This window comes from Molothrus ater, chromosome 22, assembly GCF_012460135.2.
Source record: "Molothrus ater isolate BHLD 08-10-18 breed brown headed cowbird chromosome 22, BPBGC_Mater_1.1, whole genome shotgun sequence".
Classification (NCBI taxonomy): Eukaryota; Metazoa; Chordata; class Aves; order Passeriformes; family Icteridae; genus Molothrus; species Molothrus ater.
This window is the reverse complement of record NC_050499.2, coordinates 5,012,310-5,033,972: the sequence shown is the minus strand read 5'-3', so window position 1 is coordinate 5,033,972 and position 21,663 is coordinate 5,012,310. Positions and strand designations below refer to the sequence as shown.

The 21,663-nt window shown below is 46.1% G+C and overlaps 1 long non-coding RNA gene across 1 annotated transcript in view; it reads right to left on the bottom strand.

Annotated features, from left to right (window-relative positions):
* LOC118695783 (uncharacterized) overlaps positions 1-21,663 on the bottom strand; it is an 83,540-nt gene that overhangs the window by 27,125 nt on the left and 34,752 nt on the right. Inside the window, exons 4-6 of the long non-coding RNA XR_004981584.2 lie at positions 16,237-16,298; positions 7,182-7,213; positions 1,280-1,355 (exon numbers count right to left, since the gene is read on the bottom strand). This is a non-coding gene — a long non-coding RNA (uncharacterized LOC118695783). The remainder of the gene's footprint in view (positions 1-1,279; positions 1,356-7,181; positions 7,214-16,236; positions 16,299-21,663) is intronic.

Here is a 21,663-nt window from a genome sequence, read left to right as displayed (position 1 = left end):
CACCTCCCACTCCCCACCTGATTGGCTTTTCCAGCACAAAAGGGAACGAGGGGAGTTGGGATCCATCACCAGAGCTTCACTCAGGGGGGGGGAACAAAAAGGGAGAAAAAGGGGGAGAAAAGCAGCAAGAGCCACCCCTGGGAAAGCTCCAAAGAAATTCCCACAGTAAATTTGATTGTGCCCCCCTGCATTCCTGAGAGCCCTGGAGCAATGGGGCACAGGGATGGCATTCCATGGCACCTGGGGGCTGTAAATTGCAAATACCCAGGAACCAGCCTGCCCCTTTTGGAAAACAAACCCATGGACAAGCTTTAAGGCAGCAAACTGAGAAATGCAGCAGCAAAGCAACAGTTTTGTTTGTTGAAAAATACTGATTTTTAATTTTTTTTTTTTTTTTTTTTTTAATGAGAGCTGCTTTTTCAACAAGAATTTCACTTGTATCCAATATATTCAGGAGGATTGAAAGAGAGCCATGGATTTGCCAAGATGTGGGGTTGGAAATGTTTCCCCCCCCATTGATTAATCCCAGAGCTATTGTACCTTGTGAAAACCTGATGAACACACACACAGTGGCAGAAAATCCATCAGAGGCAAACAAATCAATCAGCATCAGCCTGAATTTGCCTCGAATGCTGAGATTACAAATAAAAAGTTTCAACCTGTACATTAAGGGATTTACATTCAGGTTTCTCAGATCCTTACACTGAGCACACTTTGCTTCATTATTAATTTTACAACATCAGTGATCACAGGATCAACAAGGCTCTGCTACGTGGGACAGCCAAAAACACAGAATATTTTTATCAGTAACAACCCAATATAAAGCTGGTGTTTTAAAGATTTATATCCAAAGGAATATAGATGGAAATATGGGGATATAAAATCTCTGAAGATCTAACACTGGGGTTTGGTCTGTGGGTGGTTTTCTTGCAAACCACAAAGCAGAAATGCCCTGTCCAGGGAAATCGATCACCACGGAATGCATTGTGCTCCTGAGCAAAAAGCTGTTTGCAGCCATTTCGTCCTTCTGCCCCGAAATTCAGGCAAATCAGAAACACAACTGTGAAATAATTCCCATTCTTTTCTCCCCAGTTTTAACCCCAAGGTAATTAGGCCTATAAATATATATATATATATATATATATATACACATATATATATATTTATTTACATACACACACACATGCACTCTATCCTAGCAACTTTTTAAGGATTTCTTATGAAATAATTTTAAGGAATGAGAAAGGAAAGGGAGATACTGACTGAGAATCCGAATTACCTCAGCAGCATTCTGCAGGGTTTCCTATGGAACGTGCGCTGCCATATTGCTAGGCCCAACTCCTCGGGAACGTATTCTGGAAGACAAAATATTTACGGATATTTTCATGGCATATTTTCAAGGAATGGATGCTGTTTTCCTACAGCCAGAGGCTACAGCTTTTAGGAGCAAAAAAGAACAGCCAAGCTCCTACGAGAGAAACGCCTCCCCACCTCCCAACATCCTCATTTTTATATTGGTTTTTTGGATGATTATTTCCCGTCTTCCACCTTGGCTCAACCCCCCCCACAATAACGTGGAAATAAAACATTCCTGGGAACACAACCGCTCCAGAAGTTTGCCAGTGCTGTTCCCACCAAATCCATTCAGGAAAAGAAAGAAAGGAGGACGAGGCGAACGCCTTCCCTGGCAGTCAGCGACCCGCACCAACTCCTGCAAGTGATTAGCTCTGCTCTCCAGATCCTCACCCCAAAATTCCAGCTGGAGCAAGCAGAATCAAAGAGGAGCATCGTTACCTGCTTTGGAGGACGTTCCCCAAGCAAGCTTTTTGAAGCTTGTTGACTCTTTTAACACTGATACAAGGAATAATTATTTCTCGGTGCCGGCGCGATTGTGAAAAGAGGAGAAGCCCCGGGTTGTGGTGGCTCCGTGGATGCTATTCTTTTTGCACCACAGCAGGATTCTTGGCTGCCAGTCCAAGCTGCTTTCACTTGCCAAGTTTTAAGATGCCGGTTTTGCCTTTCATTTTATTGTTCCTTTCGCAACGTTAAAGAGCAACTTAAAAAAAAAAAAAAAAAAACAGAAAAAAAAAAAAAAACCCTAAAAAAAAAACCCCAACCCCATGCACAGCTGCTGTCGGGGAGGGGGGGAATTATTTGAATTTTGCACAAGAACGGAGATGAGGAAGGAGAGCTCTGTGATGTAACCACAACGACACCCACAGAAATATTCCCAATATTAAGGGGGACGGGCCGGCTCCCGACGCTGGCCAGGAGAGCAGGGAAGAACAAAACCCAAACCCAGCCAGAGCCACGAGCAGCCACGGCAGAGGTGGAGGTCGGTGCCTCTCCCCCCTCTCAGCACCAGCACCTCGATTTCTCATCCCCTCAAGGCCGTTCCTCCCCACTGAGGGTTCATCCAGGGGTGCAGGGATGGTGGGATTGGGGAGCAGAAGGATTCCCCCCTTTTTTCCGTGGTAGGATTCACCCATTCCCAAACATGCCGGCCTTTCTTGGATGCAATGCCACTGGGAAGAAGCTCCATGGAAAAGCCTCTTGGTCCCAACTCCCTCCAAACACATTCCTTCAGCGTAAGCCACTCAATTTAATTTAATTTTTTTTAATAATTTATCAATAGATAATTTTTTAATTTTTTCCCTTTTTTCCTGTTTTTTTTCCTTTATTACATTTTATTTTTTTAATTAATTAATTTTTTTAAAAAAAATTTTTAACCATTATTATTTTTTAAATCCCCAACTCCACCGCCGAGGAGTTGATTTATTTCATTTTCCTTGACGTAGAAACAAAACTCCCGGGACCCGTGCCAAGGCTCGAGCGCATTTAAATGAACAAACAGCAACAAAAAAAGTTGTTTGTGATCCTTTTGGGCCGGAATATTGAAACCATGATGGGGGTTATGCTCTGTGTACACCATAAAGTGCAGGATTATGGAACCCTGAGCCACCACTTGGTGCTGCAGATGTTGGAGGGACACAAACTCCAGATGTGGGCAGGGAAAATCCCCACTCGGTTCCTCAGTTCCCTGTTGGACACTGCTCCTTTTCCCAGGGCTGAGGTGCCTTTATCCCAAAAAATGGGAGCTGTTCCCAGCCCTGCCAGCAGCTGCTGGGTGTGCAGGATGATGGAGGCACTCCCATAATTTCATATTTAAAGGGAAAATCCTGAGTCCCAAACTCCAGATGTGGGCAGGAGAAATCCCCGCTCGGCCCCTCAGCTCCCTGCTGGACACTGCTCCTTTTCCCAGGGCTGTGGTGCCTTTACCCCAAAAAATGGGAGCTGTTCCAAGCTCACAAACAGCTCTGCCAGCAGCTGTTGGGTGTGCAGGAGGTGATGGAGGCGCCCCCATAATTTCACATTTAATGGGAAAATCCAGCCTGAGTCCCAAACTCCAGATGTGGGCAGGGAAAATCCCCGCTCGGTTCCTCAGTTCCCTGCTGGACACTGCTCCTTTTCCCAGGGCTGAGGTGCCTTTATCCCAAAAAATGGGAGCTGTTCCCAGCTCACAAACAGCTCTGCCAGCAGCTGCTGGGTGTGCAGGAGGTGATGGAGGCGCCCCCATAATTTCACATTTAATGGGAAAATCCAGCCTGAGTCCCAAACTCCAGACGTGGGCAGGGAAAATCCCCGCTCGGTTCCTCAGTTCCCTGCTGGACACTGCTCCTTTCCCCAGGGCTGAGGTGCCTTTATCCCAAAAATGGGAGCTGCTCCCAGCTCACAAAGAGAGAGAGGTGCAAACAGCTCTGCCAGCAGCTGCTGGGTGTGCAGGAGGTGATGGAGGCGCCCCCATAATTTCACATTTCCAGGGAAAACCCAGCCCGATCCCAAGTTTCTGTGCAAACCCACCGAGTCTAGAACAAGAGCAGCGTGAATTAATAAAAGGGGGAAAGGAAAAACAGAAGCTTTGTTCTAAAGTGGAAGCAGAAGATGTGAAATTTCAAAATCAGATGGCTGGGGCTGTGATTTCTTTCATTTAAATGAACTGATCTGTTGCTAAACTGCTGCTCTGGTGCCAAGAAACTTTTAACTCCTTCGGCTCAAAGCCCGCTGAGTTTTGCTGTTTCCTCTCTTCTCCCAGCCAGGCAGAGATTAAACCAGAGGGGAGAAGTGAAAAAGGGAGCGGGGAGGAAAAAATCTGAGGGCATCAAAAGGATGAGGGGATGAAACCCACAGGCAGAGCACAAAAGAGCTCCGGGAGAATTTCTGCAGGACAAAGAGCGAGGTTCTGGTCCTGCAGCCTTCCCAAACCTTGGAGAGGAGACAGAAAGGCCTTGGAGCTCCCCAGCTGCACCTCCAGCACCAGGAGCAGGGCTGGCAGCAAGGAAAACCCCAAAATCCCTGAAATCCCTGACCTGAGTGATGGCAAACGTTCACTTACCGAGAATGCCAAAGCATTTCCAACAGAACCCCCTTCCCTACACGTGTGAGAAAGAACCACCAAAAAAAAAAGCTCTCAAAACCAGCCCTAAAAAAAAAAAAATAGCTGCATTTGGGTGGAAGTTCCTACTGCTTTTCCATTTGGTTTTGGGGTTGTTTTGCCCACGACAAAAAAAAAAAAAAAAAATTGAATAAAAAAAAATAAAATTGAAGAGAGACGTGTTGTAATTAGAGGTAATTCCAGGGGAAAAATATCTACCTGTAGAACAAAAAAAAAAAAACAAAAAACAAAAAACAAAAAAAAAAAAAAAAAAAACCAAAAAAAAAGAAAAGAAAAATATATTTCTGCATTTCTGTATCTCCCACTTTGCAGTTCTGCTGCAGTTCCCCCTAAACTGCTGCTGCTTGCTCCAATCTGCTGCCTGCTTAACAACGGAATGACAGGCAACATCTGTTTGTATAGAAGCCAAGATCAAGCCTTCAAAATGTTTTTTGGCTCAGTTTCTTCTTTTTATTTTTTTTTTCTTTTCCTACCCCCCCCCCTTGGAAATAATAATTAAAAAAAAAAAATAGAAGCAAAAGAAAAAGTAAAAGCACCCAGGAAGATTTTGAAACAACTCAAGTGAGGCTGCAACTCTTTTCCCCTTGAGTTATTTCGAGGTACAGGGCTTGGAGGAGAACTCTGCTTTTCTCCACCCTCCTCCCCTGCTCTCCCCACCCTTCAGCCTCTCTCTTGCCCCATGCTATTAATAAAGTATCACAGAAACTGGGGGGAAAAAAAAAATAATAATAATAATCCAACGTACCTTGATCCCTACAAGGCCACTCCCTCCTATGGGGAGGGAGGGGGTTCTTCAGGAGGCAACTAAAAAAAAATGGCACGGGGAGGGGAATATGGGATTCGGGGACAGACTGCCACAGTCCTCTCACCCTGGTGGGTTGGTTTTGTTTTTTGGTTTTTTTTTCCCTCCTCTCCTCCATTTTACAGACTGTTAAATATATTGTTTGGAAAATCAAAGGGGTTGTTATGAAATGAAATAAAAAAAAAAAAATAAAAAAAAAAAAAGAAAGAAGATGCGGGTGATTAAAATAAATAAATAAAAAAAAGAAGAAAAAAATTAAAAGCAAATCAGCCCGGCTCCAAATACAATTCCAATGAGTAACAATGTCAGGCTGGTGCCAATGCTGTGGCAAATCGGGAGAAAGCACAATAATTCCACATGCTGAGATGTGAACAACTGGAAAGGAACCAACTCTGGGCAAGTCACAATAAAAACTATCCCAGTGCCCCCAGCCCCTCTGCCATCCTTCTCCGAGGGTACACACGGGGGGGAAAAAAATAAAATCAAAATGAAGCCACTAATTTAACAAAAGGAAAAGGCAAAACAACACTGAGAAAAAAACTCAGGGAATGTTTTATTCGCTGGAGATTTGGGACAACGCCGCTGCACTCACACGTATGGAAAAAAATAAAAAAGGGGGGGGGGGAGAAAAAAAATTAAATAATCAGAGAAGTTGCTAAGGAGACCTGGTGTAAACTGGGAACGCAGGCACATTTGTGGCCTTTCCCCCCGTGCTGCATCTGGCATTCCGAGCACGCAGCACTGCGGCACCATTGCAGCAGCGCCCAGCCCGGCCTCGCACGGGGCTGCGGGCGGAGCGCGGCTCCGGAGCCGCTTCCAAAGGGAACGAGTTAAAGGCGCCGCTGGGTGGGGAGGGCTGGGGGCGGGGACCTGGCTGCGGAATATAAAATACAGGAGCCCCAGCCTGGGAAGGGAGCTCTCCAGAGGGAGCGGTCTCTGGGTGGATGGGGAGCGCTGCGAGGCTCTCGCTGCGGCTCTGCCTTTCTCTCCTCTCCCGCTTCTGCTGACAAAATGCCCCTTTCCCTGGCAGATGTCTGAATCCCTGCCAGATCTAACAATGTCCGACCCACCAGACGCTGGGGCCCGCTCTCCCAGCACGCTGTCCTCGTATATCCACATTATATCCGTATATCCACATTATGTCCATATATCCACATTAAACAACCTTGTTTTTCCCTCCTCCCTTCGGGTTCCCCCCCTGCCTGTTCCCAAAGCACGCTCCTGGATGTACTATTTTCACCTTCCACTTTTAGGAAGGGACAGATCAAATCAAAGCCTGAGCTATTTGTGTGTGGTGCCTGCTGACCTTGTCTGGGACAGGATTAAACTTGGTGAGGTTTTCTTTTCTTTTTTTTTTTTTTTCTGGTTGTTCCTTGATTTGGATGCAGGAAATCCATCTCTTTCTTTAAGCCCTCCTTCCCTCTCTTGCCCATCTCAAATCCTCTCCTGCTGATGGGCAGCTCAGAGGGATCATTCAGCACCTGCTTTTCCTGCTCCTTTTGTGCCCTGCGCTGGGGGAGATGCGGATTTCCATCCTCACACGAGGAACCCAGGAATCTACAAAACCAGCAGCAGCAGCACACGTGGGAAAAGCCAATTTCGTGGGCTGTGCCTTGGAGCATTCAGCATTCAGGAGGACTTGCAGCTCCCAAGGAAAATTCTTCCCGTGGCAGGGGCTGGAATGAGGTGGGATTTAAAGTCCCGTCAAATCTGGGATTCTCGGCGTGAGGGATTGTCCTGAAGGCAGCAAATCCCACAACAGGAACCCAGAGCTCCCCAGGGAGCATCACCTTTGCTTTCTACCCAGGACAGAAGCACAGGAGAGGGAATTCCTTGTGCTCAGCCTCAGGGGGGTTCCCTGTCCAGGTCACCCCAGGCAGGAGAAATATTCCATGAGTTGGGAGTCGGGATCAAGGTTTGACTCACCTGACTGCTTCTCTTGGTTTGGGAGAGCCCATCTGAAAGAAAAAACACCAAACCAACAAGTTAAAACTGTTCATTTGAGATTCAGCGTTTGCCCTAAAAGCAGAAATCCTCACAAAACCAGGATTTTGTTTCTCTGAGTTAAACCAAAGCACACAAAACAAACATTCCCCTTTCCTCATCTTGCTCAACTCCTTTGTACAGCCTGGTGGTTCTGTCCCAAAACCCAAAAATGTGAGGTTGAGGCACCTGCCTTGAGGTCCACACATGAAGAAACAGCTGGAATGAGCTTTGAGGGGTTGCTGGGGCTGAGGAAGGACAAACAGCTGGAATGAGCTTTGAGGGGTTCTTGAAGGAGATTTTCACTTCCACAGCAGAGCCAGGAGACGGGATCAAGCCACAGATCCTCAAGTCCATGAAATCCCAGTTATTTCAACTTAAAATCAGTGGAATTGGTACCTGGGCTGGGGCTGCCCACACTCCTCTGTCCCCTGGGGGAGCAGGAAAACATCCCCTGCCTTTGGCCCTGAACAGCCACCTGCAGCTGCCCTTTGAAACCTCACCCTGCACAGCACAAACCCCCAGCTCTGCTGGGGCTGCCTCAGCCCTTTCCCATCCTAGCAAAGCACCAAGCCCTGAGCAGCCCCAAAAAGGAGCCCTGGGCAAAGCTCCCGACTGCACAGGGCACTTGGAAGGCTCCATTGTGGGGAGAAAGCTGAGAAATAGCAAGAAAAATCACTTTGAACTGACAGAGAGGAGGTTTAGTTGGGATATTGGGGAGGAATTCTCCCCTGGCACAGGTAAATTAAATGACCTGAGCTGCATTTACTCCACATTATAGGAACACTTAAGTGGGGTTTTCTCCTTCTTTTCTGGGGATTTATCTCCTCTGTGGATGCCTCCAAACAGTTTTATTATTTCCTAGATATTTTTAGATATTATTACTTCCTGGATATTATTTTTTCCCTGCCAGAGCTGCCCTGGATCCCTGGCAGCGCCCAAGGCCAGGCTGGAGCAGCCTGGGATGGTGGAAGGTGCCAGGGAGGAACTGGATGAGCTTTAATGTCCTTCCCATCCAAACCACTCCGTGGCTCTCTGGTGAAAAGCAGAAGAGGCAAAAAGATGCTAAACCCCAGCGCAGGTGCAGCACCCGGTGCTTTCCACACCTTCCCACTTTTGGGGCCCTGAGCTTTTCAGAGGAATTTCTGCTGCTGAGCTTGACTGAGTGGGGCTGCATTTCTGTTTTGGTTGCCAATTGGAAGCCACTATTTTTATCCCCAAGTCCCCCAAAGCATCTGTTTCCCTGGAGCTATTTAAGATTTCCTTTTATAAGACCTACTTAGAGGTGTATCATTATTTTTAAGCGTTACTCCATGCAGCCACGTTCCATTTTATCATCATTGCAAGTGTCATTACCCCTGCTTTCAACTGGGGAATTTAAAGGAGAGATAAAATCCTTGCAGGGGGGGACTGAGAGTTGCTTCCCCTCCAGCAAATATTTTGGGATTGTACCTGCCTGCCACTTGGAACAAGCTGAAAGGAAAAGAAATCCCAAGTTATCTAGGAAAAAAAATAATATCTAGGAAATAATAATAATAATAATAATAATAATAATAATAATAATAATAATATCTAATAATTATATCTAATAATAATCAAATTCCCTATTGAAGGATTCCAGAAAATTCCCTGGATTACCAGTTCAATTCCCTACTGAAGGATTCCAGAAAATTCCCTGGGTTATCAGTTCAATTCCCTACTGAAGGATTTCAGAAATTCCCTGGATTATCAATTCAATTCCCTACTGAAGGATTTCAGAAATTCCCTGGATTATCAGTTCAATTCCCTACTGAAGAATTTCAGAAATTCCCTGGATTATCAGTTCAATTCCCTACTGAAGGATTCCAGGAAATTCCCTGGATTATCAGTTCAATTCCCTACTGAAGGATTTCAGGAAATTCCCTGGATTATCAATTCAATTCCCTACTGAAGGATTCCAGAAAATTCCCTGGATTACCAGTTCAATTCCCTACTGAAGGATTCCAGAAAATTCCCTGGATTACCAGTTCAATTCCCTACTGAAGGATTCCAGAAAATTCCCTGAACTATCAGTTCAATTCCCTACTGAAGGATTCCAGAAAATTCCCTGGGTTATCAGTTCAATTCCCTACTGAAGGATTTCAGGAAATTCCCTGGATTATCAATTCAATTCCCTACTGAAGGATTCCAGAAAATTCCCTGGATTACCAGTTCAATTCCCTACTGAAGGATTTCAGAAATTCCCTGGGTTATCAGTTCAATTCCCTACTGAAGGATTCCAGAAAATTCCCTGGATTACCAGCTCAATTCCCTACTGAAGGATTCCAGAAAATTCCCTGGATTACCAGTTCAATTCCCTACTGAAGGATTCCAGAAAATTCCCTAGGTTACCAGTTCAATTCCCTACTGAAGGATTCCAGAAAATTCCCTGGATTATCAATTCAATTCCCTACTGAAGGATTCCAGAAAATTCCCTGGATTACCAGTTCAATTCCCTACTGAAGGATTCCAGAAAATTCCCTGGATTATCAATTCAATTCCCTACTGAAGGATTTCAGAAATTCCCTGGGTTATCAATCAAATTCCCTACTGAAAGATTTCAGGAAATTCCCTGGATTATCAGTTCAATTCCCTACTGAAGGATTTCAGAAATTCCCTGGATTATCAATCAAATTCCCTACTGAAGGATTCCAGAAAATTCCCTGGATTATCAATTCAATTCCCTACTGAAGGATTTCAGAAATTCCCTGGTTTATCAGTTCAATTCCCTACTGAAGGATTCCAGAAAATTCCCTGGATTACCAGTTCAATTCCCTACTGAAGGATTCCAGAAAATTCCCTGGGTTATCAGTTCAATTCCCTACTGAAGGATTCCAGAAAATTCCCTGAACTATCAGTTCAATTCCCTACTGAAGGATTCCAGAAAATTCCCTGGATTACCAGCTCAATTCCCTACTGAAGGATTCCAGAAAATTCCCTGGATTACCAGTTCAATTCCCTACTGAAGGATTCCAGAAAATTCCCTGAACTATCAGTTCAATTCCCTACTGAAGGATTCCAGAAAATTCCCTGGATTACCAGTTCAATTCCCTACTGAAGGATTCCAGAAAATTCCCTGAACTATCAGTTCAATTCCCTACTGAAGGATTCCAGAAAATTCCCTGGGTTACCAGTTCAATTCCCTACTGAAGGATTCCAGAAAATTCCCTGAACTATCAGTTCAATTCCCTACTGAAGGATTCCAGAAAATTCCCTGGATTACCAGTTCAATTCCCTACTGAAGGATTCCAGAAAATTCCCTGGATTATCAGTTCAATTCCCTACTGAAGGATTCCAGAAAATTCCCTGGATTATCAATTCAATTCCCTGCCCTGCCACAGGCCGAGGATGGGAGCAAAGGGAGCAGCAGAGATTTCCGGGAGCTGACAGAGGAAGTGACCACCAGAGCCTGGAATTTCTCTCGCATCTCCTGGTTCCAGTCCAAATGTTTGAACCACAACATCATCCCTCAAGCCTGGGACACCAGCAGAACCTTTAACCCTCGTGCTGCGAGCTCCTGAATCATTTCCCATCATTTCTACAGCAGAGGTGGCTCCAGGCCGGGGCAGGACCCTGATCTGGCAGCTCAGGGCTGGAAATGGAAATGGGTTCAGCTCCATTGCAGCTGAACCCAGCCCAGTTTGGGATCTCAGCCCATACTGGGTTCCATCTCAGGTTTGGGCATTCCTGGCAGAGCCTTCCATGCATTCCTGCCTCAGCTGGGCTGGGGCAGTTCGCTGGGAGCTGGAAATGGGGAGGGAGAACCTTTCAGATACAATTTCTCACTGGCAGAGTCTCCCCTGCCACTCCATTCCAGTTGGGGGAAAAAAAAAAAATTGAATGGGAACTTTAGGAAAACTCGATGGTAGTGAGAATAACTAATTTTAAATAATTTTAAAATTAGTTATTAAAGATTTTAAATAATCTTTAAGTTTTCACAGAGATTTGTGGGGAGGAAAGAGTGAGATCTTCTGTTGTCCATACCAGTTAAGTTTTGGGGTTTTTGGTTTGGTTTTTTGGGTTTTTTTGGGGTTTTTTGTGGGTTTTTTTTTGTTTTGTTGTTGTTTTTTGTTTGGTTGGTTTTTGGTTTTGTTTTTTTTGGTTTTGTTTTTTTTTAATTAAAGATTTTAAATAATCTTCAAGTTTTCATGGAGATTTGTGGGGAGGAAAGAGGGAGATCTTCTATTGTCCATACCAGTTAAGTTTTGGGGTTTTTTGGTTTGTTTTTTTTTTGTTGTTGTTTTTTGGGGTTTTTTGTGTTTTTTTTTTTTTTTGTTTTGTTGTTGTTTTTTGTTTGTTTGGTTGGTTTTTGGTTTTGGTTTTTTTTTGTTTTTTTTTTTTTAATTAAAGATTTTAAATAATCTTCAAGTTTTCATGGAGATTTGTGGGGAGGAAAGCGGAAGGTCTTCTACTGTCCAGAACATGCCTTTAGTAGGCATAAAAACACTTCCAGCACAGCGCCCTTCAACACAGAGCCAGCCAAAAAATACAATTAAATCTCTGTTGGTTTTCACAGCAAGAGTGATGGCTGGGGAAGGAAAGAAGGAGGAGAAGGAGAGTGCCCATTTTCCCAAGCCAGGTCACATCAATCTGGGCTGCCAGGGGTACCTCCATGATTTCCCATGGTTTGGAGCAAGTCAGCAGCAATTTTGGGAATGTTAAAGAGCTGGCAGCACCCAATGAATAAATGGAGGGGGCTCCTTACAGCCCAGCCACCAAAGGAGATGGATCACCAACCTCGAGGATGATTCACTCATAACTAAAAGCTGAAAAACCACATTTCCTGGGCTGCTGGACACAGCCCCAGCAGAGAGCATCCTTCCTTCCGCCCATCCTGGGGAAAAAACTCTTTTTTTCTGGCTGCAAAACTCTTCTGTGGGGAGGGGAACCAGAGGTGGAAAGGCTGAGGAAGGGTTTCACACGCTGCTGGCAAAGCCTCTGCAGGTACCCTGATTGTCTCTCTGCAGCACAACGGAATTGAAAAACAGAAAAGCTGGAATCAACTGAAAATGAAGGGTTTTTTTTCCCTTTCCTTGCTCCTGTGGGATTGTCCTGTGCTGCTGGACACAGCCCCAGCAGAGAACATCATTGCTTCTCCTCATCATGCCTGCAAAACTCTTCTGTGGGGAGGGGAAACAGAATATTTCACACGCTGCTGGCAAACCCTCTGCAGGTACCCTGACTGTCTCTTTGCAGCTCTGAGAGCAGCACAACTAAATTGAAACCAAAAAAAAAGCTGGAATCAGTTGGAAATGAAGATTTTTGTTTCTCTTTTCCTTGCTCTTGTGGGATTGTCCCTTAAAGCCCTCAAGGCTGAGCATGCAGGAGTTGGTCCTGTTTGTCAGAGCAACACCCACTGCTGCAAACTGGGAGAGGGAGAGGAGCTCCAGCCCTGCTTTGGATTAGGAAGAGACAGGAGGAATAAAAAGAGCATCTGACACTAAAATAAAACTGTTTTGGTCACTGCCATCTCTCTTATTCTAAATGAAGCAATTGTGGGCTCCGTTTGTTTTGCATTCATAATTAGCAGACGGAACAGATGGCAAAGGCGTCACTTAAAGCCACACGTCCGACAAAATAACCCAGGCTGCCAGTGCTGCTTCTCACTGGGAACAGGGAATGGTTCCCCTCTTCTCCCACTGAAAGGCATCCCAAAGAGAGGAGCCAGCAGTGTCTGAGTGGAGACTCACGGCAGAAGGAGCCCATTGTGGCAGGAGGGTGGGAAGGGGGGCGGCGAATGGAACAGAACACAGGGATGGAAAGGAGCAGAGCACTGCCAGCAGCACAGCCAGGGGCTCAAAGATGCACTGAGCCCCTCCTGCCTTCAGTTCTGGGCTGCAGGGAGAAGCTGGGAGCTCTGGGTTCCATTTCAATGACAGCTGGACAGGAGATGTTGTCCATGAAGGTGTTGTGCCACACCTGACTCTTCCCCTCCAGACCTGCAGGGAGGATGCACACTGCTCTTCCCTGAGTGGAAAACTCACTGGGAAGCTGCTCAGAGCACAGCTCCCCATCCCTGGGTGTCCTCAAGGCTGCAGGCAGAGGTTGGGAGCTCTGGGTTCCATTTCAAAGCTGGACAGGAGATGCTGTCCATGAAGGTGTTGTGCCACAGCCATACCTGACTCTTCCTCTCCAGACCTGCAGGGAGGATGCACTGCTCTTCCCTGAGAGGGCAATTCGCTGAGAAACTGCTCAGAGCACAGCTCCCCATCCCTGGGTGTCCTCAAGGCCACACTGGGCCAGGCTTGGAGCAGCCTGGGATGGTGGAAGGTGTCCTTTTATAGGACAGAAATATTTCTAACAGAATATTTTAATTTCTATCTAATAATCTAATAAAATATTTCAAATTTCTATTTCTAATATTTCTAATATTTCTAATGGGAGCTTTAAGCTCCCTCCCAAGCCCAGCCATGCTGGGATTTGATGGAAATTCAGCTCTCAGGGCTGGGTTTGGCAGGATGAGGGAGGAGTGGGAGGCAGTGGGAGCAGCTCCTTTCCCTCCCGTGTCTCACTGTGGTCACCTCAGATGTGGGACAGCCTGCTCTGCTTCCCTCCCTTCCTGCAGGAAATCTGAGCCCCAGCCAGGCTGCAGGAGTGTCTGAGTGCTGAATTCCAGCCTGCATGATGCTCCTCTGCTTTGCATGAATAACCACGTCCTGGCAGAGGCAGCTCTTAGTGCAGGTACTCCCTTCCTGCTTCCCCCAGTGGCCCTAGGAAGGCTTGGACTGGTGAATTCTTTAATTTCAACCCTTATTTTTAATGAGATTATAGCTTTGAGGGCTGATTGTGCATTCTAATTGCTGATTTTTTAAACAGGAGCAGGGAGCAGAGCCCAGGTTTCCCCTTTGCCAGGTGAGTGCCAGAGGCAGCACATCAGTGGGCAATTTTCAGTGCACTAAATCCTTTTTTTTTTCCCCACTGGAATTGTGAAAATTCGGTCTTTCTTTCCCCACAGCTTTAGCAGGAGCTGTGCAGAGTCAGGACAGCTGAGTGTTGAAGGTGCTGAGAGCCTGGATGGGCAGCACATCCTTCTCTTTTCCTTGGTCTTTTCCCACTGCTCTGCTCTGCTTGGTTTAGAGAATCCCAGCATGTTTTGGGTGGGAAGGGACCTTGAAGCTCATCCTTAAAGCCTGCTGATAACAGGTGGTAAGAACTGCAGCATCCCATTGGGAGATGTGAGATCAGAGGGAGGAGCCAAGCATTCCTGCCTGGATATAATCTGGAGATTCTGGAACACCAGCCAAGCATTCCTGCCTGGATAGAATCTGGAGATTCTGGAACACCAGCACGGCTTCTGCACTGGATTTCCAGAGGAACAGCAGCTGCCTCTTGCCCTGGATCTTCAGAGGCAGAGACTGCACCTTTCTCCAGGATCCCTGCTCCAGCAGAACCAGCCCTGACACTGCAGGAGGGCTGAGCCACAATTCCAATGGTTCTGCTGCTAACACCTGACCCACAGGGTGTCAGGCTGGGTTCTGACTCTGGCACTGTTGTTTTGGTTTACTGCATTGTTTATTTTATCCTTTCATTTTCTTCCCATTAAAGAACTGTTATTCCCTGCTCCCATATTTTTGCCTGAGAGCCCCTTAATTTAAAATTTATAGCAATTCAGAGGGGTGGGGAGGGTTCACATTCTCCATTTCAGGGGCGGCTCCTGCCTTCCTTAGCAGGCACCTGGCTTTGCAAACCAAGACAACCCCAAAGGTTTACAAAGGGATTTCCTGGGTGTTTCACATTTGTGCACAGAGCTCCTGGGACTCTTCTGCAGCTTTTCCTGTTGCCTGGTGTCCTCCTGGATTGTCCCTCCCTGGTGTCCTCCTGGATTGTCCCTCCCTGGTGTCCTCCTGGATTGTCCCTGGCTGTGCAGCACCTCCCCTGTGCCTGGCATTCATTCCTGCCCAGGGGCAGGGTTCTCACAGTGCCATAAAATTACCTCATTCCTCATCATGAGCTCATGAGAATGAGGTAACCAAACTCACCCACAATAAATTCATCCTCATTATCCAACCCCGGTTTGCGCCTTTTTTATCGTTATTAAATTAAACTTTATCATTATTAATTAAACTTCTCCACGTCCCTTCTGCTGTGTTAATGCATTTATGGCACCTTGAATGACCATTCCTTGGGTCTGAGCTCCAGCTCGAATCCCAAATATCCCACTGGAAAGATTCTGGCTTGGGAGGAGACATCTGCAGCCTCTTCCCAGCTCCCAAAACAAAGGGATGTGCACCAGCACCAAGCTTCTGGAAGCTTCCACATCAGAAGCGCCCCAGGTGAGTTTTACCCACAACTTTCCCAAGCTCAGGCAAGTAGGCTGAGCTTAGGAATAGCTGAGCCAGTCCCAAAGCCTCTGGAAAATCAAGGTTTTTATTGATTTTTCCATCTCTAAGGATGCTGGAAAGCCTCAGAACTCTGTATTTCCAGTGATTTTGACAATAAAACTCTGATATTGCTCAGGGTTTACAAAATATAGATTAAAAAAAAGCACCCTGATCTCAACATTAAGACTTCTTTTTTTCTGATAACAACTTGAAGTTCCTTTGGCTTTCTTTCATCCTCTTCCTATAAATTCCTGCCCAAATTTCTCAAAAGGGCAGAACTGGAGTCCCTTCAAATGCACCAATAAATAAAATAATAATTAATAGGTGACTCAGATAAAGGCTTTCCATCTCAGGGCAGAGGAAAGTATTAGCTAATTAATCATCAAGTTGGCATTACCTTATCTTTTGGCACCTCCAAGAAAATGTAAATCTGAAACGAGTTGGGGGTGGTGGTGTGTGGAAACAAAGGAATAAGAAGCCAACAATAGTTTTGGAAATGGATGACAAAATCCAAATGTTCTGCCTGACTGCTGCTAAATTAAGCTCTGTGTTATCAGTGCAAAGATTAGGAAAAGGGAGATTTTCCTCTGAACCTCAAGTCACACTTTGGAGCTGCACAGGACACGACAGCAGGAGTGGAGACAAGAGGATTCACTCACCCTGAAAAGGAGTGGAAATGAAAAAGGATCTGCTCAGGTCTTGGCTACCCCCAAACACGGCTCTGTGGAGGAAAAGAAGAAAGAAAGGGTTAATTTATTGTGTAGGAGATGAAGAAGAGATGCTCACTCTTCCTCCCACCCAGGCTCCATCCAACCCACCTCTGCCTTCAGCCCTTTTTGCCCAAAATTCCCTTTTCCCCCACTTTTAAGTGGAAAGGGCTGCAGGGAGGTCCTGCCTTGAGCCAAACGCTGTTCTGGGAATTATTTCAGTGCTAAAGCAACGAGGAAAATTCATTTTCCCACCCCACCTTCATCTGAGGCTCCCAGCTGCTGACCAGAGAGGGAAGATCATCAGCTGGAGTTGTGTTTGCTCCAATTGATTTTTTTTTTTTTTGCTTCTTTTGAGCAAAACTTCCCCTTTCAGTGAGAGGTCATCTCCACAAGCACAGCCCAGCCCTGGACGGATTCACCAATTAAAGCTTTGTCAACCTCTGCTCGAATTTAAACCATCCCAGCTGGCACTTTTTACCCCAATGATTCCACACGTTCCTTCCTCAGCTCCAATTAACAAAGATTCAGCTCAGCTCCATGACAAACGTTTTGCAAGCACCTGTGGGTGTTGATGGGATCAAAGGAGCTGCATTCCTTCCTGCCCAGGCACAGATCCCTTCCCTCCTGCTGGAGGAGGCAGTGCCATGGATGGGCACGTTGTTCCTCCAAAGGAAAAAAAAAAGGAATTTTATTCCCAAAGAACCGGGAATAAGGGAAGGTAGAAAAGGTCCCTCAAAGTATTTTTGTCTTTAATTCAACATATCCTGACCTCCAACAGCCTCACTGGTGACAGCCAAGTCTATAAAGCAGAAGGGATGAAGGCACATGGCAGCTCCAGGGAATCATGATATTCCACAAATCCAGCTTCAGTTTGAGCTGGATTTGTGGAATCAATTCATTCCTAATCAATGAGTCAAAAAGTTGATTTACTCCTAATCAATGAGCCCACAGACCCTCTGCAATCCATCCAAATCAAAACTTATTCCTTCTTTCTTCCCTTCTCTTTTCATTTTGCCCCTAAAAGGATGGGAAATCCAACAACTCAGCGTGTTCTGATCAAATGCACAAAAAGCCACCAGGACCTGGTTTTAGCTGCATCAAAGTCCAGCAGAGGCTGCATTTTCTCCCCCAGTTCATCCAGCCACAAAGATTTACAAACATGGCAAAGGGAAGCAAAACATTTTGGATCCCTACAAAAAAGAAGATGCACCTTTAGGTGTTGCAGGAATTTTTTCCCATTAATTTCAAGAACGAAGTTAAGATTTTTAATTTTTTTTCCTTTTTTTTTTTTGGTGAACGTGGCTGGTTATTTGACGAGTGAAGCATTAGATTTGCGAGTTGTTCTGCAAGCCAAAACACGCTCCCTTTTCATTCATAACACCGAGCTGCTCGGCGTTAAACAGCCGATTATCATGAATGAAGTGGGTGTAACTTCCTTGAAATCCTCCAAAGACCTGTCAAAGCACAGCTACCGCAGCTCGCTTTTCTCCTTGAAGCACACACATCATTGCTTTAATTGTTCCCCTATCCCCCAAATGTGTTCCGTTCAAAGTGAGGGGGTTTTTTTGGGATTTTTTTTCTTTTTTTTTATCTTTTTTTTTTTTTTTGGGAGAGGAGAAAAAGGGGAAGGGTGGGGAATGATGCCTCGGGATAAGAGAGGGAAAGTGGGGCTGTGTCTCCGCCGTCCAATTTTGATTTTTCTTGTGGGGATCTAAATTAAGCTTCATCCGTTTAAAAGTGTGGCAGACAAAACCTTACAAATCAAAGCCCTGGCCTGTTTTGCATGGATAATCAAGAGCCTCTGGCTCTTTTTTTTTTTTCCTAAGAGGAAACGTTTAACCCTAAAGAGAAGATGATTCGTGGTTAAAGTGCTGGCCAAGCACTTCAAAAATTTAAATTTGACTCCAGGTTTGCCATTCTCCACTTCCTTCCCAAGATTTTTTTTGCCCAGTGTTGCCACTTTGATATTTGCAGACTGGGATGGTCTGAGCCAAGAGGCTGAAAAACTGCACTGATAAACACACATTAAATTGAGATTTAATTACAGATCTTTCCAAGGATGAGCATTATCCCAAAGAAAGACCTGCAGCATCTCAGCCGTTCCTCTTATCCCTCTTATTATCCCCACATTCCTCTTATTCCTCTTATTTTTCTTTAGGACACCAATCTCGGCCAGCATAAATTGTGATCTCACCACTGACCCACCAAACATTTCACCCTCTTGCCTGAACACTGCTACAGCCTGGAAAACTACAGAAAAGCCACTAAAACAACCCCAAACCCACAGGGACTGACACACTTAACAAGGTTCAGTCTCAGGAAACACTGGGGAAAGTGGCACCAGGGAAAACCATTAAAATTTTCAGATTTCAGCTCAGACTCTCAGCTAAATGTCATTATCTCACCCACAACCAAAACATCAACAACAAATCTTGATGGTGCTTTCACGACAGCAGCTTTTGCACATCCCTTAACAGCTCTAACACTAACAAAGGCTGGTGCTTGGGGGGGAAAAAGTATAAATATTTGTCATTTGGAAATCATTTTGGAAAGCATTTTGGAAAACTCAAAACTTGTGATGTACTGCAGCCAACTCTGGAGACAGGAGCCTCCCACCTGCTCCTGATTTTTATCCCAAAGGGGTGATGCCCACCTGGGGGCACCCACCTTTGACTGGACACCGGATCCCACTGAAAATTCCAGTGAAAAAACTGCATCCTCCACCAGCTCCACCTCACAAAAATCCACATTTCTCCCTTAGCAAGTGGAAATGCCAGCTCCCGAGGGATTTCCCTGCTCCCACAGAAGCCAGAGGGAATTTTGATGCTGGTTTCAGAGGCAGTGAGAGCTGCATTTTCATTCTCCTGGCTATCCTGGGCACAGAGATTCCCTCCTGGCTCTCTTTAGCTGCCATGCAGTGCTGCATGCAGCTGCATTGCTGTGAAATGCATCACTGCCTCTGACTCACCCTGCAAAGGACACGTTTGTAAACTGACCCACCATTGACAAAATCCTCTCTTTCTTCACTTGGAGGAGGCAGAGATGAGGCAAAGGTTCCTCGTCTGATTCATTTCCTGGGGAAATTTTTACTCCCTGCATCTTTTTTCAGTCCTTATTCAGCCAGCGAGTAGTGAAGTGATTAATACAAAATCCATGCTTGACACAGAGTGGAAGGATTCATTCAAATTCTTTTAAAATCAGCTCTTAATTAATTGCTTAGAAAAACAACCCGTTGCCAAAAATGTGGGGGGTTGGTTTTCCTGCCTTTTTTTTTTTTGCCTTTTTTTTTTTTTTCTTTTTTTTTTTCCCAATTGAGAAAGCTTTTTCAGTTGAGAAACTAATTACAGGCACACAGCAAAATGCATGAAGGACAAAACCTGGCACCTTTTTGATATTCAGCCCCTCAGAAGGAAGAAATAGGAACCTGGACAGGGCTCCAGGGCAGCTCCAGCTCTGCTGCTTCTCCACTTCCATCCAGCCCTGCTCCTTTCTGCAGAAATCCTGCGGGCATCAGGCACGACCACAGTGAGCAGGAAATTCAAACTGCCAGAAATAAAAGCTAAAGGCAAAGAGAGCCCTGTGGAAAGTGCTGTAAGTTTCTGGACAATTTTTGTCTCCCTGATTGTTCACACCAAGGCAGTACTAACCAAGTCCAGATCGGGATGGGGTTGGGAACAATCCCTGGGGTTTGCGAGGCTCTGCAGGGCTTGGCACTGGGGACCAGCCTGATTTCTCCATCCTGCCAGGGAGGGCAAGCTCAGCCCACGGGATTCAGGAGAAGAACGAGCCTGTCCTGTCCTTTCCTTTCATTTCTCCTCCCTGTCTCCCTCCCTCTCTCCACATTCTTCTCCTCTCGCCTTTTCCACGGCGAGCACTGAATGATGGGATTTTTGACATCAGAGGAAAGTCATCCCTTCTCCACTCCCCCAGCTCCTGCCTGTTTCCTCCTCAGCCACTCTGCTCCTTTGAGAGCTCCATCCCCACTCAGGGATCAGCTGATCCCACCACAGCAGCATCCCTGAGCATCCCAAACCCTGCCCCGAGACCCCCAGCCTGCTCCACTCTCCCTGGCAGCCTTCAGAGCTCACTCTGGCTGCTGCAGAGCTGGCAAAGCTGTAGCAAAATCATTGGTTGGGAAAGGTAAAGCGACCTCTGTTTACTCGGACTCAGGGTCCGAGGACTCTTCTACTCAGGGATCAGCTGATCCCATCACAGCAGCATCCCTGAGCATCCTTGAGCATCCCTGAGTGTCCCTGAGCATCCCTGAGTGTCCCTGAGCATCCCTGAGCGTCCCCAAGCATCGCAAACCCTGCCCCAAGCACACCAGCACAATCCACTCTGCCTGGCAGCCTTTAGAGCTCACTCTGGCTGCTGCAGAGCTGGCAAAGCTGTAGCAAAACATTGTTTGGGAAAGGTAAATCGTTGTTTACTCGGACTCAGGGTCCGAGGACTTTTTTCCTCAGGGATCAGCTGATCCCACCACGGCAGCATCCCTGAGCATCCCTGAGCATCCCTGAGCATCCCAAACCCTGCCCCAAGCACACCAGCCTGCTCCACTCTCCCTGGCAGCCTTTCGAGCTCACTCTGGCTGCTCCAGAGCTGGCACTCACTATAGCAAAGTCATTGTTTGGGCAGGGTAAAGTGACCTCTGTCCACTCGGACTCAGGGTCCGAGGACTTTTTTTCCTCAGGGATCAGCTGATGCCACCACAGGAGCATCCCTGAGCATCCCAAACCCTGCCCCAAGCACACCAGCCTGCTCCACTCTCCCTGGCAGCCTTTAGAGCTGCTTCAGAGCTGGCAGAGCTGTAGCAAAGTCATTGTTTGGGCAAGGTAAAGTGACCTCTGTTTACTCGGACGGCTCAGCCGCCCGCAGGGAATAACTGGGCTGGAGAGAAGCGAAAATGTGGCTGGGAAAGCTCCGCGCTCGCTGCCACAATGAGCTGAATGTTCGGGCAGTTCATGCCCTCTCTCCTGCAGTTTCTGCAGCCCTTTGATTTATTATCTGCAGCCAGACAGCCAATGACCCCATCCCGCTGCAGCAAGCCAAGGACAGATGAGAGACTTGTTCAGCTCAGCGCATTTTCTGATCCCAGCAAATACCCCGTTAATTATCATAAGCTGCCAGGCACCTGCCATAAGTTGTTTATTAAAGAATAGCATTAACCAAATCGGGATTTTTTTTTTAAACCACGCATTTCCTCCTCCAGTAGCACCAGTGGATTCCAGCTGGTTGGATTTATTGGATTCCAGCTGGACCCATATTGGGGTGCACAAGTCAGGGAGTATTTCGAACCTTATTAGCATAAGAAAATTGATAGACAAAATGCCTTGGCAAAAGCAAAGGGAACTTTGAAAATTAGACCTAGATTGCAAA